The 18,404-nt window shown below is 36.7% G+C and overlaps 1 protein-coding gene across 1 annotated transcript in view; it reads right to left on the bottom strand.

Annotated features, from left to right (window-relative positions):
• Cdh10 (cadherin 10) overlaps positions 1-15,830 on the bottom strand; it is a 179,780-nt gene extending 163,950 nt beyond the window's left edge. The window contains exon 1 of the mRNA XM_041632178.1: positions 15,464-15,830. The gene's annotated coding sequence lies outside the window, so the exon portion shown is untranslated. The remainder of the gene's footprint in view (positions 1-15,463) is intronic.
• Positions 15,831-18,404: the final 2,574 nt, after the last annotated feature.

Raw genomic sequence — 18,404 nt, 5'->3', positions numbered from 1 at the left:
TCATTCAGCAAGAATTTTTAAATATAGGTAGCCAGGACATATGACAAATATTATAATCTTATAAATGTAGGATGAGGTAAGTTGAACAAATAAGATAATTTTATTTTTCTTGAAACAGGGTTTCTCTATAGCTTTGGAGCCTGTCCTGGAGCCAGCTCTTGTAGACCAGGTTGGGCTTGAACTCACAGAGATCTACCTGCCTCTGCCTCCTCAGTGCTGATTAAAGATGTGCACCATCACTGCCCAACTATATTAGACAGTTTTTTTTAAAGAACAAATGTGCTTTAGATTTTTTTCTTATTAAAAGTGATTCATGTTAAAATGGACATAAGAAGTTGGCCAGGTGAAACAATAAGAAAAAGTATACCTTTGGATCTTCCATGAGTCCTTTAAACTTTCAATATGTATAAATTGTGAAATGGAAGCCATAATATACTTTTCCCCATGTGATCCTGGTATCTCCTTATCACACCTTTGCTAATATGTGAACATAGTGAGCTAAGTGGTAAAATTGTAGATAAAAACAAGAATGGCCCAAGCTCTGAGAGAACATTTGAAATGATTAAGCTCTACACACACATATGCACATGTGTGCATGCATAAAAATATACACATACACACACAGTGCTGTGTACACATAGACACACACACACGAGTCAAGTCAAAGCTAGCAGTGACTCCCATCAGGAAGGAATTGTAAACAAAGAGGCATGACTTTGGATCTATAAGAGTACCTCCAAGCTAAAGTGGAGACCTCAGGGAACATCTTAATGAAAAAATAATATCTGAAGCCTATTTGATTTACACATAAATCTTAGCAAGAAAGGCCTTTGGGTAAAGTAACTAAAATAAGAAAAGGAAAGAGATTAAAGGAGTTAAAATGATAAAGTAAAGCCTGTTTGTTATCCAAGAACTGAAAATGAATATCTTTATCTACTTATATTCCAAGGCAAGTTAATTTTAAGAGGTCTAAAGACCCTATAATGATTCAATAGATTGAAGAAGGAATTTGGATTTCCTCAAGTGAGACAACAATAGTGCTAGTAACATATAGTAGACTTTGCAATCACAAAACCCCTTCCAGAGACCTTTACTAGAGCATCATCTAATCCCTGTAGCTTGCTTAGAATATGGCCATATCATTATCCCATGTTGCAAAGGATATAGCTGAAGTCTACCTAAACTGAACACCTTTGCCAAGATTTCCAAGCTCTCCCTTAGGAGCAATGGTGAAAGTCTAAGTGCATAGGCCCCCACAAAAGGTATAGTTATGTGATTTGAGGAGTCATTTGAGATGCAGTGGGAAGAAGATGTGAACTAGTCACTAACAGAAGAATTTGCACACCTCTGAGGGTTTAATTTGCCCCATCCCTGAAGGAGGAGCCTCCTATGAGACATGAAGTCTATCTGTGGTATGGACCTGTAGTCAAAGAGAAAGCACATTCCTTCTAACAGAGATGAAACTAAAATGCTATGGCAAATAATTATATCTGAGTGAGAAAGGAGTTAAGAGTCTACTCATGCAGCTACAAATCTCTGAAAATGGTAGGTAGCAAAGAGTGTCCTCAGTGCCAGCTAAAAGGGAGAATTCCCTTCTTCTTCATGATGATTATCTTTAACAAATACAGTTATACTATATTTTAAGGGGAAAAGTTTTGAACAAATACTTCGATTAATACTTTGAGTGTATTTTCATGCTTCTCACTCCTGCGGGTGCTGACTTTCATTATTTTTCTTTCTACATTTGTGATCATAAATTGTCTATTTACTTAAAAACAACACTGTATCACCTGAATTAGAAAAATTAAATGGCACCACAACATCATAAAATGTTTTCACTTAACTTCGAACATTTTCTCAACTCTAAATGCAGTACTTTATCTTTATTTTGCTTTGAGGATTTAGGTAAATATATACTCATTTGAAGTAACACTGTGTTTGAACCACTGCATAGAAAAATAACAGACTTTTTACAATAGAAGCAAATCAATAGTAATATCTTTAGAATAGGAGAGGTTTTGTTGATAGAAACTGTGTGGTTTAATGGGAATGAAGTAATCAGTGTTTTCAGTCTGTCATTTGGCCCGAGCATGAGAAATCAAACATTCTGACCACTTGTTTATGTCACAAGGCTGTCTCAGAGGCTCAAGCAGAAAGAGAAAATGACTTTCTGCCAGCAATGAAAAATGCACGGTTTTAACACATTCCAGGGGGATGATGTTCAGAAGCTGTCTTGAGACTTGTAGATGGACGCTTTGGTTCCTGTCTAGCTCTATTCTCTTAATGAAGACAAGTGATCCTCATGCTGTAGAGGGCCAACCCTTAGTGGTTCCTTTATACCCTACATTTGATTAAGCTACTTTGTGTCCAGTCTTGAAATGGAAATTTTAGGACAGGGATGATAACTAATAATTAGGACATCAGGTGAATGTATAGAAAGCGATGAAATTCTAAGTGTAGGTCCAACTAAATACATGGAAAACTTGGGACAATTTGATACTCATCTCTTGCTATGGGATTGGGATATAAGAATGTAATTTGCTGAGATTCCTCATTTACATTCAGATAACAAAGTAAATAATGAAAAGTTCATAGAAACAATCTATCTTCCAAATTCTTACTGTTCTTCGAAGTTCTGAAATAGGAGAGACCTGGAAAACAGTTATTAATTGCTGGGATTTACGGAGTTTTTCACTGGGTTCACTGTCATTTCTGAGAGAAAGTCTGTGTGATTCACTTTTTCATCAAATATTGTAACAATTTTTGTTTTCTTAGAATAATACACATATATATTAAATATCAACTTTCCTTTACTTTTATTTTCATTGGATATAACTCTAAGTAGGCCTTCCTAATTTTGATATGAGAAACTGCTTTATAAAAATAATACAACTACATCCTAAAAACTAGATATCTGTGTTGACTATTTCAGAACTTTGAAGAACAGTGTTAACTGAAAAAAAAAAATCTTAAATTAAGGTATGGTCTCTAATTCGCACAATATGATCACTAGGGGGCCCCAAACACCACTGTGTGTCACTCGAAATTTGAATGTAAATGTACCAAAAATATTAGCTGCAGTTTACCTATCAATGGGTCAATACTTCAAATGTGAACTCATCTCAATCCTATCAGCATTTCCCTATCTAATTCATGTGTTTTTAAACTGAACACATTAAAAAAAAATCCCATCAAATACTTGCAAACCTTTACAAAGTCTGAACCATTTGTATAACTAACAATTCAATTACATTTTTCTTAAAGTTTTAAAATTAATTTCCCCACTAATATTTGTACATTTTCTCCTCATTTTCTTCAATTAAATGAAGGGAAAATATATGCAAGCTAATGAACTTTATCGCTAGTATGATTAAAGAATTCTGTAACTAATTCTCTAGCCTTGAGAGGCCTATTAATCAAGTATACTTAGGTAGTCAAGTAGACTAGCATTAAAATGTATATGGTATTTTGAATTAGCCTTCTTAATCAGTCAGCTATAAAGCAGGATCATTTACCCAAACATGAAAGTGAAGCTGTAGATGTAAATGCTACTGAATACAAGCAGGATTAGCACTGATAAAACAGGCTTCCCTTGATTAAATAAATTGTGCTGGATTAGAGGTCACCTATGAATATAGCACCATGACAAAAACTGAAAACCAGCTTTTCTGTGTTCTCTAAAATTACATCTGTCATAAACATTGGTAATGTGTGTTGTTGTTGTGCTTATTTTTACAGACAGGCAGGGAGAAGAATGTCCTTTAATTCTATGCACTTTGTAGAAGGTGTGGTTTGCCTTTTCTGTTTGTTTGTTTTTATTTCATTTAGCTAGCATTTTATCTATAACTTAATCTGGCCAGGACCTTCATTGTAGTAGGTGGAGTTTGATAGACTTCTGGTTCAGTTCCAGGTGTGAGGCACTATACTCAATCCAAGTGTAAGTTTATAAAATATATATAAGAACCTCTCTTAAGATTTAAGAAAAATTGAAAGATAAAAACTGATTTTGAAAATCAAAATCCAAAAGTAAAGTCATTGGTGAATTTTAAATTACCCTTCCAAAAGGAAGAAAAAACTAGCAACAGTGGTTTGTTGGATGGGTCTTTGTATCACCTTGAACATAAAGAATGACAGGAATGGATTAGCTAAATAAAACCTGTTCAGTTTTTCACATTTTGCAGCAGGTTTTATTTCTTCATTAGACAATTTCATAAACCTAATCTGGGAAAACAGTAACTCACTGACCTTTCATCTTGTAATACTGACTGCAAAATGATTCTTGAGATTCATAGGCATCAAAACTTTGCCAGAATCATTCCTTGAAGTCATCAGAGTGGTGAACAGAGGCAGTGACCTCAAAAAGGAAAATCTGAGAAAACGGTCATTATTACAGAAGAAAAACGAGCTCATATTTCACCTGATTGAGTTTATGTGGCTTATGGAAATCACAATAGTTCATGGTCTTCGTTCTAATGCTTCCTCCCTTCTCTATGTCTGTTTCGGGCTCCTCACATCCTTTTCAACATTCATATCCATTAATGCCCTGGTTCTTGCAAGGGCCATCGGAAAATGCAATTTAAGTTTCCAGCTTTCATTCAACTCCTTATGCGCTGACATTTTCCCAATCGTTGGGGGATGGATATGTTTGTAACTCGTACGTTCAGACCTCTTTCCAGTTACAATAATAGATAGAATGAGGCTATTTCAATTAAAATAGGCAAACGCACCAAGTCCTTGGAAATTTTGTGTTTCAAACTCCCATTTTACAGAAAACAGTAAGAATGAAGAATACTGTTATTGGTAAAATTCCAGTACTAAAATCATAATAGCTAGACTCTCTCGATTTAACTTAATTACAAAATTAATATTTCATGGCATAAGTTAAAATATTTTAATTTGAAATTTAAAAATTAGAATACATGAAGCTGGTCTTCTGAGGGAAAAATGAAACACATTTAATGCTAATGAAGAAGACATAGGTTACATGAACTTATATGGAGTAATTATAGCAATAATAATAATATTTAACAATAACAATTAAAGTCATACTAGAACATAGATTGTATGTTAACTAATGTTTGGTACATTTTTAGACTTATGGTAATTGCTTCTATTAATCATGAAAATTGTCATATTACAAAAGTATACCTATTAACCCCATTTAACTGATGAAAAAAAGCTTCCAATGGTATTAAATATTAAGTGTATGATAAGTGGTACAGTTACAATTTTAATTCAGACAGACTGGTGCCATGCTCCTTGCTTTTGCCATTAAAAGTCAGTAGGAGAATACACAGGTTAAGGTCATTATATTTTCTAACAAAGAGAATCTCAATGTTTCTGATTTGCTGCTTTCTCTTCATGTAGACTCCTTATTAAAAATCCCCTCTACAGTCTTTGCAAGGGAAACCTTTCCGAAGCGACTAAGCACGCAGCTTTTCAGTATTTGAGGGTGTGAGAACTCCTATTAACAATTTTTAGTGATGACACTTTGGAGTATAGTTTGCACTCATGTACATCCATTTTCCGTTACTTCTCTGGTATGGGCCATTAGTCTCAGCATTGTACCTTCGTTTCGTTCCACAGAGTGTCCTGCATCTGCAAGGTGAAAATTAGCTGCTGCAAATCAAACTGCAGCACAGATCATCCACAGAGGGTCTGCTGCTGCAGAAGCACAGTTCATGGTACACTCTTGAGACTCCATCAGAAAAAAAAAAAAAAAAAAAACTGAGGCTAAACAGAAAGGAATTGGAACCAAGCAGATAATTCACCCTAATAGTTTCTTAAAACAAGCAATGCAGTGTTCAATACAATAATAAAGTTTAATGGAGGCAAAGGAGTCTCATCTTACGCAGTTTAAAAGTACCTAGTGTTTATCAGTTATCACAGCCAGAATAAGATAGTAAACTATGTCATAAAGCATCTCACACCCACCCTCTGCAGCCTATGGTTACCATCAATTCCCCAACCCTGTCCTTTCTCCTCCTAATATTTATCTTATGATATAAGGAGAGCTGACATTTATTAGGCAGCTAAAGGATGCTTGAGCTTGAGAATAAATTAGTGAATGAAATTAATAGTTAAGTAGTTTTTATTTTTTTAGTATGCATGCAATTGACAGTCATGTTGAAAGACCACTTGGGTATGGAGACACATGCCTATAATCTCAGCCAAAAAGGAGATGAGACAGAAGGACCATAAGTTTATGTCCAGCACAAGATACTTAGAGATATTTCTTGGGGGGTGGGAGGTATGGACCACTAAAAACAACTGCATTAGATAAAGAACTAATTGACTTCTGCTTGATTTCATGCTAATTTTACAAATAGAACATAAAATAGTAAACTTCAAAGAACACTACTGATATTTCTATTTTGGACCATATAACTATTAACATTTCACATTCTTTTAAAGAGCCTATATGGCTGGCTATGACACCAAAGTGGTGGCTCATCATCCTTCCCCCAAAGGCATGAAACTAAGAAGTCAGTACACAGACTCGAAGAAAGCATTCAAATTTGGAAGAGAAAATAAAAAAAACCTAAAAGATGTACAATACACGAGGCCCTAAAAATCAAAAAGCAATTAAATTGATATCATAATATTATGCCATTGACAGTATTAAAGCAGAAAATATTAATAAATGATTGCCATGGGATAGTGGTTCATAAGTAAAGTTGTAATTAATTTACTTAATGTGGAAGGCTTTTTTCATTCATACCTTTATCTTCCTTGGCCTACTAGAAACAGGCTGGATCTAACCTTTCACTTTAAAGTTAGATGAAGTCCTGTCTAAGTTTTAACTCTTTATAGTTCCCATTCATAAAACTTGACACTTTCTGTGGGCTGGATTTTAGATTTTAACCACATATAATCAGATAACTCTAAGGAAAAATTAAACATGATTTTAAATTCATAATGTATATATATATATTAAAATATCTATACATACATATTCACCTAAGTGATGAATTATACACACACATATGTACATATGTGTGCTTCCTAGTATTCTTGAGCACCTTTTCATGTCTTTAGTGTATATATTTATATGTATGTGCTCTCAATACTATGCATACGTGTGTGTAGATATACATGTGTATGTTATATCTATTCCAGAATATTTGTGTCTAGTCTCAAGTTAGTTAAGGTTTATAAATGATTAAATATTATGTAGAACTATTTATTTCTAGTTAAAAATCAAAACATGTTTTATAAAGATGTTGGCTAAAAGAGAAAAGTTTCTTGTGGGTGTGGAATTTTATTTATTTATTTGTCTGACAATACACCAAAAAAAATTAGATTAGAAAAGGTGGAAATCATGTCCTTAGTGTAAGACTTTTGTAGAAACTCCACACATACAAGAGGTAAAAGGAACAGAAAACATAAGCATGTAGATGTGTTCCTATAAACTCAGCATTCAGTAGGACAGAAGAGTTCAAAGGAGCTGCACAAGTCACAGCCAAAATTATGTACATAGTGAATTCCAGGAAATTGACAGCTCCATATTGAGACCTGCCCCACATCAAACCTTCAACACAACCACCACAGAAAGAAAAAAAGAAAAATAGAGGAACTTGGAGAAGAGTTTGAAATTGAGTCAATGAGCATTTTTTTCTTTAAAATAATGAACCAAAAATTATTGAAGCAAAGAAATAAAAATCCCTCCCTACAAAACAATGCACTCTGGATAGAGCACATATAAACTCATGATGATTGGGTGGAATCCACAAAATCTGTGCAAGTTCAAACCATGCAAAAATCACAGCAGCTAATTGGTCACTAAGTTCCACCACCAGCTGAAGACCTATTTGTTATTGATGGTTGCTTGGAAAGAAAAAGTCAGTTTTCTTTAAGGGTGCACTGCCTGGCAGTTCCACCATTCTCTAGTTTAAGGCTCCCAAACTCTGAATATTTGGGTATCATCAACTGGAAACTCTGGGGAGACAGAAAGAGAGAGAGAGAGAGAGAGAGAGAGAGAGAGAGAGAGAGAGACAGAGACAGAGAGAGATCGGATGAGGAGGGGTGTAGGGGGTAAATGTGGGGAAAGTTTAGTTCATGGTGAATATATTTCCTTTGAGTCATCTTGGAAAAGTGTCACTCTTGCTCATTATCAAAGAAACCTCACTTTACAGCAAATATGGACCATCACAGAAAACCACAGCTGGATACAATACAGAGATCAACAGAACCTGAACACCTGGCCCCAAAGGATACACCTACTTACATCACAGCCTCTGCATCTACATGGGGCTCAGAGAACACAGACAAGAAGGATCGGGAAAATAGAAAGAGCCAGAATACCAGGTTGTTAATTGGGAAGCTAAAGGGACTTCATAAATAAGACCAGAACAATGACGCCACCAATGAGCATGCTAGCTTGGAAGGAGGGGATTTTAAAGGGCCCCAGCCATAGACAGAGAACTAGAGGTAAATAATGACTGTGGAGAGAAGAACAAGGTGAGCCCCATTATTGCTTGTCCAATGCAGGCTATGAGCTCTGAAACCATATAGAGACAAGTAACAGGAATGGACTCAGCAGGTTCTGTCTGCATATATATGCACATGTACTACAAGCAGACACATAAACATATGTATATGCAAGAACCATAATCAAGGGAAAAGATGGAAAAGATGCTAGCAAGTTGAAAGTAGGAGACATAGGAGAGGTTCCAGGCAGGAGAACTGAGAACTAGAGGGAGAAAGTGATTTAATTATATTTCTATGTTTTCAAAATAGTGAACAAAATTCTAGAAGAGTTAGTAAAAATAAGTAAATAAATATTTTTTCCAAAAAAAGGGTATCTTTCCTATTGTCGCAATTTGTGGAGAGGGGAAAGGGACTTTCGGGAAGGACAGATGTCCATCAGTCTCCAGGTCCAAGCTGAAAGGAGAACTGACTCCTGCAAGTTGTCCCCTGACCTCCACATATGTGCATGGCATGCAAGGCACATACACAATCGTATGCACACATGAGTGCACAAGAACACAGTAACGAAATAAAAACATCACTCTGGTGGAAATAGGAACATCACTTTCAACTACATACTGAGCTGTAGGTCAGCACTGGCTCCTTGTCTAAAACTAAATAGTAATGCTTTCATTAAGTTTTTATGAGAAAGTCTCCTTTACATTTAGGATACTAAATGCTGAAAAGAATCAGATCTGCATGGTGGTGGTGTCCTCTATAATACTTGGCAGGGTTCAAAACTACAGGACAAGAATAATCTCCAACTTACGCTTTAGAAATAAGTAAAAAATAGAGGCAAAGATGTTATACTTGACTACATTAATAGTTAAACTATGGGTCCTATTCTTTCAATTGATTAAACTATTCTAAATATACCTTGGAAATTTTTACCTTACATCATTGCTAAGCAAAGAAACGCCATTGTTAAAAACTGCTACATTCATGTTTTTAATTTAATTAAGAATTACTTTAAATTCGTTTGGTTAAATATAGTAAAATTGCAATGTTTTTATTTGTTAAATAAAATACACTAGTAAAATAATGAATATAACTGGTAGGTTAATATAGAAATACAAAAATATATGGAAATACAAAATCCTGAAAATTTAGCAGAGTTCAAATTTTTCAATTTTCTAAAGTGTGGGGCTGTTAAAGATTATCTTTAGAAGGCAATTATCTTAAATTTGGAAGGTGAGTTAGAATTTTAGAAATATTTATAACTTTTAAAAATCCCATAACCCATACTGTTAAAACTGAAAGTTTATTTCCCTTGATTTTATTGGAAATGGAACAACAAGAAAAAATGTTTGATTTTTTTTAATGTTTCCATTTTATCTGTATTATATAAGTATGGGTGTCTGGCATACAAGTGTCTCTAGGTACCAACTGAGCAGCTGGACCCTTCTGAACATAGTAGAAGTCTGAATCTCCTGGAACTCCTCGAATTGGAGTTATTGATAGTTGGGAGGCACCATACTATATGGGAGCTGGGAATGGAGCCTGCATCCATCTGCTAGAGAAGAGCATGCAGTGCTCCTAACCATTGACCCATCATCTTTCCTGCTTAGGCTATAGTTGCGTGTGGTAATTCATACCTGTAACCCCAGCAACCGGAAGATGAGCAACATGAGACTGTTGCAAGAAACCAGAAGTTAATTAAGAGATTAATTAAACGTAGTAATGATTTTACAGAGCTTTTGTTAGGATTACACACAAAAATATGCTAAGAACATTGGATGTCCTAAGTAGATACTTTGACTGCCTTTGATCTATTCTGACAGCTCAATCAAATTTCTGTATTTATACCTACTGGGTTAACACTTTAGAGAATTACCAAAATAGCTCAAGTTAAAATATTTACTTGTTCATTAGTTCAGTTTGTCACACATTCTGTTTAACCTGGTTGTTGCTCTACTTTCTCACCAAACTTTCCACTCAGAGCCGAGGAGCAATGGGGATTCTTTTTATTTTATTTTATTAAAAATTTCTGCCTCCTCCCCGCCTCCCTTTTCCCTCCCCTTCCCCCCACTCCCCTCGCCTCACTTCCCTCCCCCTCCCTCTCCAGTCCTAAGAGCAGTCAGGGTTCCCTGCTCTGTGGGCAGTCCAAGGTCCTCCCCCCTCCATCCAGGTCTAGGAAGGTGAACATCCAAACAGGCTAGGATCCCACAAAGCCAGTACATGCAGTAGGATCAAAACCCAGTGCCATTGTCCTTGGCAATGAGGATTCTTTACCTAACAATACTGGGATGGAGATTCCTCCCCACCCATCAGCTTCCTTTCTTAGGTTAGCAACTGGTATATTTGTTTCTCACAGCAGCAAAGAATCAACACACTTAATGGAGTTCTGCTTTCTGGAAGCATGCAATTTGTGTTTGATTTATTTTTTAAAATCAGAGCTCTGTCAAGCCACTTCAATATTCTCTTCTTACACTAAATCAACACAGCCTCCTAATCAATAACTGATGGACTGAGAATCATAATTCATGACTATGCACTCTCCATTCTGATTATTTCCGGGAGGCATTCTCTTAATGAAAGCTGAATTCTCAGGAAACTGTGCTGCGCTGGTGTCGGTTTCCAGTCCTTAGAAGCCTCAGAGTCAAGCGGATTGCTTTCAGTTTATAGGACATGTTCTGGGCAACAGAAGTGTCATGCGTGTTACAGAGCACATGATGAGGCCGAGAATCCAATATATGGTTCAGTAGATGTGGAAATACTGGCCATAAAGCTCACAAGAGCTATAGAAACACGAGTGGGGATCAAATCACAAGCAATTGGACATTTGCAATGATCAGGAATGAGAGAAGAGGAGAGAGAAAGGAAGGGAAATCAAAGAGGTGCCCAGGAAGAGAGGGAAGAAAAGAGAGGGAGGGAGCAGATGTTCTGTTGAATTTATGAGGATCAGCAATGCTCTGAAGTGTTTAGACATGTCATCTAGTGCTGGAATCCCTGATGAGAGACAATGTTGTATTACATCTCCCAGCCTACTGCTGCATTCTGTCCTTAAGCCTGAAATGTCATTTAACATTAGTGTACAGGGCTGCAGCATATAGAAAATAAATAAAGAAAAATGAACATTGAAATCACATGACTTAGTAAAGTGCTTTATAGTGTTACTACTGACAAACTCCTTAAGAATATGAATCTTTTAGCTGCTTGAGATTGCTACAGGAAGGCATTTCAGCCTCCCACAAGCCTGCTTTATTTCTCAGGAATGTTGCCTCTGAAATGGTGCAGGCTGTGATTTGATTTCACTCACTCATATTCAATGTTCATTTTTCTCTTTTTAACAGTCTACTTCCAGAATAGTTAAAGCTTAACAAAAATGTCCTTAGTAATAGAGAGTCTAGTACATCACACATCCAGCAACAAAGAAAGGGAACAAAACTATAAAGGAATCGGTGAGAATAATTTTCCTTTTAAAAAAATTCCACAAAAACCCATCTTTCTCTGAGAAGCTGAACGGATAATAAACACCTGAGCAAAAGCTGCATTAGAAAGCTATGGTTAAGACCTGCCAGATTATTTTAAAGATTGATGTTAATGTCTCAGTATATTCCTCCACAGAAACCTATCACTTTAAAGTGATAGCCCTGCTTTTCCAGCTCTGGGTAGGTGAGAGTTAGTTGAACTGAATGTTGCCAAGCAAGGCTTGGCAAAAGGAGTATGGCTTTCTGCTTTAGGCAGCCACCCAGGGAGGCAAGACAAGAACTGATTTGGAATGGCTCAGGGCTTAGAGCAAAATGTCAAGTAAGGAGTAAATCTATCACCGAGTCCAAAATCACTACCAAGGTGACCCCATGCTGGCATTGCCATCATGGAAACAGGAATTGCTTGTTGACTGGAAAAGAAAAAGCTGAACTTATTAATTTGAAAGCAGTAGAACATGAGAAGTAAGTTCTGTGACCATGACCCCACTCTTTGAAAGACACACACACACTATATGTTAGTTCTACAGATTCCAGATTTTTGTCAAGATGAACTTGCTCACTTGACTGTCATTCATATACACCAATACAGAGCTTCTCAAGCCAACTTTTTTTTTTTGCAATTTTGTATTTAATAGTTTTCTTTTTATTCAGATTTTCACAATAGTTACTCTAGATGGTACTTGAATCAGTGTTTGGTCAGCTTCATCACCCATGAGAGCAGAAAAGAGGCACTCACTCTTGGGACTGTCTTTTCTTTTTAACTTCTGTCCACTTCATTACAATCAAACACATAGCAAGTAGTCTCTTATTTGAGAAACCGTATTCTTCACAATATTTCAGATTAGTCAAAAGCAATTATTAAAAAATAGGATTGAACTTGAAAAATTAAGCAACTGAGTTAAATTACCTATAACAGACACGAATGATATTTTCTCTCTCTGCACTTGAGACTATTTTGGAGCCACGTGTAGCGTGACATCAGCAAGGATGTGACTTACAGAGTAGAAATAAGAAGACATGATGGCTGATGCTCTTGAAGCCTAAGGCCCAGACTAGGGTAGCTGAGTTTGCATCCTGGGTGTGCACTAATGTCTTTCTGTGCCTTAGAAAGACTCCGAAGAACACTTCACCAATACCTGTTTCACAGCTGCTGAATCAGCATCATCTGTCCAAAGCTGTGCCTGTGCTGCCGCCTAGTGGTAAGATGTGATATAAAAAATGACATGCTCCGAGAGAATGTGCTGTTATATCTGTGACTGCAAAGTAGGTTAAGAGGCACAGGAAACAGCGTTGCGCCAAGAGATCTGCCAGATATATACACTTTACCTTCGCTATTTGTTTATAGGGGAAGCCAAGTAAAAGTCAGGAACGTCACCTTGTAGTCTATGAGGATTCACGTCTTTCACAATTAACCTTTCCAGTTGCACATATTACAATTCTAACAAGGACCTATGTATATACACCTTTTTCATATTCCATGAAGTTTCTTAATAGTGTACCAGAACTGTATCTCTTTCTAGACAGAAAAAAAAATCTTTTTTCCAACAATGATATCCAACTATAGGCTAATAATAATAATAATAATAATAATAATAATGATGATAATGATAAAAAATTGGGAGTGAATCACTACCTTCCAGGTCTGCATATGCTGTACTTCTTAATAAACACTGGTTTTTGTAACGATCAGAAAGCCTCACTTGGAGCATTAATCAGGCACCTGGCGATTTAACCATTAATTTCATCTATGTACAGGTAGATAGAATCACAGGGTGTCATTTGGTTTTCCCAGGTCGTAGGCCCTCCACCCCCAATCAAAATGCATGTCTCTCCATTCTCTGGAGGCAGAGAGAGCATATGCGTTCACCACTGAAGTCAAATGGTTAACAGAGACTATTTGAAATCAAGGAAGTGTCTTCTTTAAAGCAAGAAGACAGTGAGTCAGACTTTAAAAACATAGGCAAAAACCAAAAATGTTAAGAGCAAAAGGAAGCAATCCTCTACCTTTTTACCCTTGGGATGCTTCTGCAATTGATGTGCCCCTTGACCACAAACAGGCTGCTTACATTTGTTCACTTTCTATCCGTTCACCATTCTCTGCCCAAATCAGCCAGCATTTCCTCTAGCCCTGCACACTGAATACATATGTGCCCCATTTACCACCCCAGGGGTGCAGATTACCCATGCAACTTATCATTTACCCATGTCTCTAGGACACCGTCTCTTCCTTTTCCTTCCTCACTGTAGCTAAAAATGAACATGCAGCTCTGTCAATGACATAATGTTTTCATGAAAGTTCCACTAATTAAAAATCCTCACCATACCAGACCTAAAAAATGAGCACACTCTTGCCAAGCATTATCCACCACAGTGAAGCTCTTGTAACTACGTTTTTAGGGAAAGGCACAGAAGGGGGATGGTGTGAAGGGAGAAAGTCTCCTAACATATGCATTGAAGTATAACAGTTGTCAGCAGCGCAGGGACAGATTATTTTTAAAATAGATCTTTTAAGAGAGAAAAAAAAATGAGATAAAAAAATAATGCATCTCCAAAGAGCTGAGAAGAAATGCATGCACAGCTTTGGGTAATAGAAGCTTTTACTGGAATGAAGGACCACAATTGTAGGAAATAGATCTGCTTTTTGAAAGCAAGAGATGATAGGTCAGTTTTAAAATGATGTTTGTCTGTACCTGTAGACTCTCCCCTTTTAATGGTAAAGAGAGAGTTGGTTTTTATTGTGGCGGCATGGAAATACTTACAGACTGCTGCTTTGGCCCATGCTTACAGTGCTATAATACTTACTTGTTGGGGACATTCATTTAGACTTGCAACATGCTGCATTAACTTAACACCACATAAAATATGGATTTTATTGCAGCAAAGACAATAAATGCTGCAACTGCTGACTGCGTGTATTTAATCTCCCCCTTTTTATTGTACCCCCTCATATTTCTGACTCATAGAAAATGTGAACCTAGGAATTGTACCCATCCTGTTTCTGATGAATGTCAATCTGTCTTTATGTAGATGCTTAGTGACCACTCACAGCTTCAAGGCATCTGTCCTCTGCCTGTCATTTCTCTTTCTACTGAAGGTACAATGAACTATGACTGTGAATAAGTGCGGAGGGAATCCGTTCATATGGAATGCAAAGTAATGTTATCTGATGCTAGAGTTCACAGCAAACAGTGCTACATGCTAAACTGATCTTTTCAACAGAGGTAAACAGGAATGAGCATGACTAATTACACTCCGTAAATATTTTTCAGCAGTTGCTCAGAATGAATGAATTCGAAAACTCTAATATCAAGACCCACACTGTTGAACATAATATATTATTCATCCGGCTTCGCATTATCTACATTCAAAGCAGTTGTTCCAGGAAACTCAAAAAAAAAAAAAAGAGTTGCATGCTCATTTGTTTATTAAAAGGCATTCTTTTTGGAATAATTACACATATACCTTAAGAAAAGAAAGAAAAAAAAATATAGATCTCCCCCCAGGAGGGGAAGAAAACGCAAGACCTTAAAGGAGTTAAAAGACAAGAGGTGAATTCTTCCTACCTGGTTTCATCAGCTTCTGGAAACGGAAGTTGGTTCCAGCCAAAATAACCCTGAAGAGATTGTCACCCTGTCCCCTTTTTGTTTGTTTTCTGCTGTTATTTTCTACCGCTGATTCTACTTCGGTCTAACTCAAGCTTTCTCTCAGCGTCACTTTTAACTCTGGACGGCAGGGAACCGAAGAAAACGGGGCGAACTCTCTCTCTGATTGGCTTTCATTCAGTGATTCTGATTAAGGAAGGTGGGGAGGGGAGAAAAGGGGGGGTGGGAAAGCCCTTCCTCACTCGGAGAGAAAGGTTCTGCTGATGGAGCTGCAGCACTCGCCATGGGAAGGTTAGAGACTGGAAGTGCCGGCTCCTGCCAGCACACAGCGATTTGCAAGTGAATGCGAGGGAGGGCGCCTCTGAGAGGAGGGCTGCGCTTGAAAGGCGTCCCCTCCCCCGCAGGGCAGAAAGACTCTCTGTTTTCATCCTAAGGTAATCAGCCCCATCTGATCCGCCTGCGTCCCTAACACAATCCCAGAAACGCGGATTCTGCAATTGCTCCTTGCAATAAAATTAAAAAAAAAAAAAAAAAAAAAAAAAAAGAACCAGAAAGAAAGAAAGAAAGAAAGGAAAAAGAAAAAAAAATACTTCTTTGCTTTTCTCTGGCATGAATATGCCTGCACCACCGTACTCCAGACCTTCCAAACACAAGTATTAGCGGAGCGCCAAGCAAATGACACACAGATCAGGTATATTAACAACCAAGGATGTTGGGGGGGGGGGGGCGGTTTTAGATATTTCTTTTGAGGGCAAGTGAACTTTCTTGATTCTCCAAATACCTTTATCCGTTGTTTATTGCCATAAGGATAACACACCTTAACCATCATTTGGGAATGTCTCTGCGCAGTTTTGTCTATTTAATCATACAAGCTTTGCATATCAAGATATCATTAACAATTTACATATGTGATTAATGTCATTAAAATATTTAAATTGTGGAGTTGTCTTAGACTCTCTCTCTCTCTCTGCCTTTGTAACCTTTTTTTTTGTCATAAATATGTTATATCCTGAACAGTCTGATACCAATACATCTGGATAATTCCTAGACCAGCCCTTTAACTGCCCATATTACTATTTATCTAACTCTGCATTAAATTTTGATCAAACAGAACCACCTAACCAAAGATGTCAGTATAGCTCCACAGAATAGTTAACACCTTTACATTTCCAAGACTACATGGAGGGAGATTCCTTTTGAAAATGTCACCTATAAATAAATTTTACATTTGTAAACTATAAAAACATAAAGCCAGAGAAGAGATTATGAAGATTGTCTCAGGCAACTGTGATGGAAAAGCGAAGCCACACTAGTCTGCTGTTAAAGACCTTTGCAGTCACTAAGTGTACAAGTAGCAACAAGAAGTCTATAGAACTCACATTTTCTTTCCAGGCTGCTGCTATTTTAAGATGCCATAAGATGTCAAGAACTCAGGGAGAACAGGTTTGATAATTTTTCAACCAGGAGACTCTTGACACATGCAAAACAACAAAAGAAGGACGGTGCTGATGAGGGAAGACAAGAGACATTCTTAAATTTCAAGGAAGTATTAGTGGATCGCAGGTTTCTAATTCACTAATTGTTTCCCTTTAGCTCACAGGGGAAAAAAGACAAAAAAATAAATAAACATTTTCACTCAATAAATGGTATGTATAGTGGAAAAGAACTATTTTTTCTTAAATATTACAGATGAAGGCACCACGATGGGGATAAATGTAATAATGACTATGGCAAAGTTCTGCAATGGGGTTCTGACAAGAGGATCTATAGGATTTGCCCACATTTTCCAAAGTCCCTTGCCTTTATCGTCTATCAAAAATAAGTATTACATATATCCTAGGGACCTATGTATTTATGTCGCTCAGCTTCCTATCTACCATTGACACATTAAATTGACTTTCAAGAGAAATTTCAAAGTCACATGTTCTACAGGTGAATCATCCATTATTAAGTAGATTTCATGGCTGTTATCTATTCATGCAAGTTTAAAGGTTCTCTTAATGGTTTTGTGTATTTACTTTTCTTTAATATCAAAATAAATAGCTGCATCCTGGGAGGAAGAGTTAGACAAATTTTGAATGTGTCGAATTAAGAACGTAAGGACTTAGACCTAAAAGTCAAATCTCATTTGAATACTTATAACCCATGCTGCCATGACACATGACCAAGTAAATTTCCTGGCAAAACCTTTGCCTCCTCTTACATGAAGATGTAAGATTGCTTTGCGTCATGTAAGAATCAGAAACTTAGCTCTGTCCTGTCAGCGTATTGAAGGAGTTGAGCTCAATTATAGAAAACCATGTTTATCTTCCAAATGCAAAGGAAAGGGTGACAGGTCCATGGAAAATGAAGCCCAGGTGTTCATGTCTATGACATCACTGATGGGAAGGAGACACTGAGACATAGGATATTACTAGGAAGGCTTGGAGAAATAATTACTCTAAAAGAAAAACAAAACAAAACAACATTCAACCACTGGGCTCATAGACATTGCTAAAGAGTGCAGTGACAGACTACGAATGGACACAAGAGCTACAGTACTTGTAACTGTATCTCGGGAGAATATATATTATATAATTTTAGAACACAAATAATTGTACCATATTTCAAATTTAGAATATTCTCCTAATGATATGGTTTTGAGGCCTGATATGATATTTAGTAAATAACAACCAGAATTGTAATGAACTTGTAAGATCAAATAAGAGATAGAAGAGGAAAAGAGGGATGGAGAGAGAAAGGGAGCGAGGCAGGTTGTTTATATGAAGTCACCATATTTTATTAATACCTTCTAGGAAAAGTCCTAAGTCCTTTATTCTTTGTGTTTGAAATCATAATCTAAACTGCTGAGTAATCAAAATTTAAAAATGATGAATCTACTGACTAAAATATAAAACCTTTG

This window comes from Microtus oregoni, unplaced genomic scaffold, assembly GCF_018167655.1.
Source record: "Microtus oregoni isolate MIOR12 unplaced genomic scaffold, Mior012 000040F_ref0000088, whole genome shotgun sequence".
NCBI lineage: Eukaryota > Metazoa > Chordata > Mammalia > Rodentia > Cricetidae > Microtus > Microtus oregoni.
Note: the sequence above shows the minus strand (reverse complement) of the source record. Positions and strands in the feature narration are given on the sequence as shown.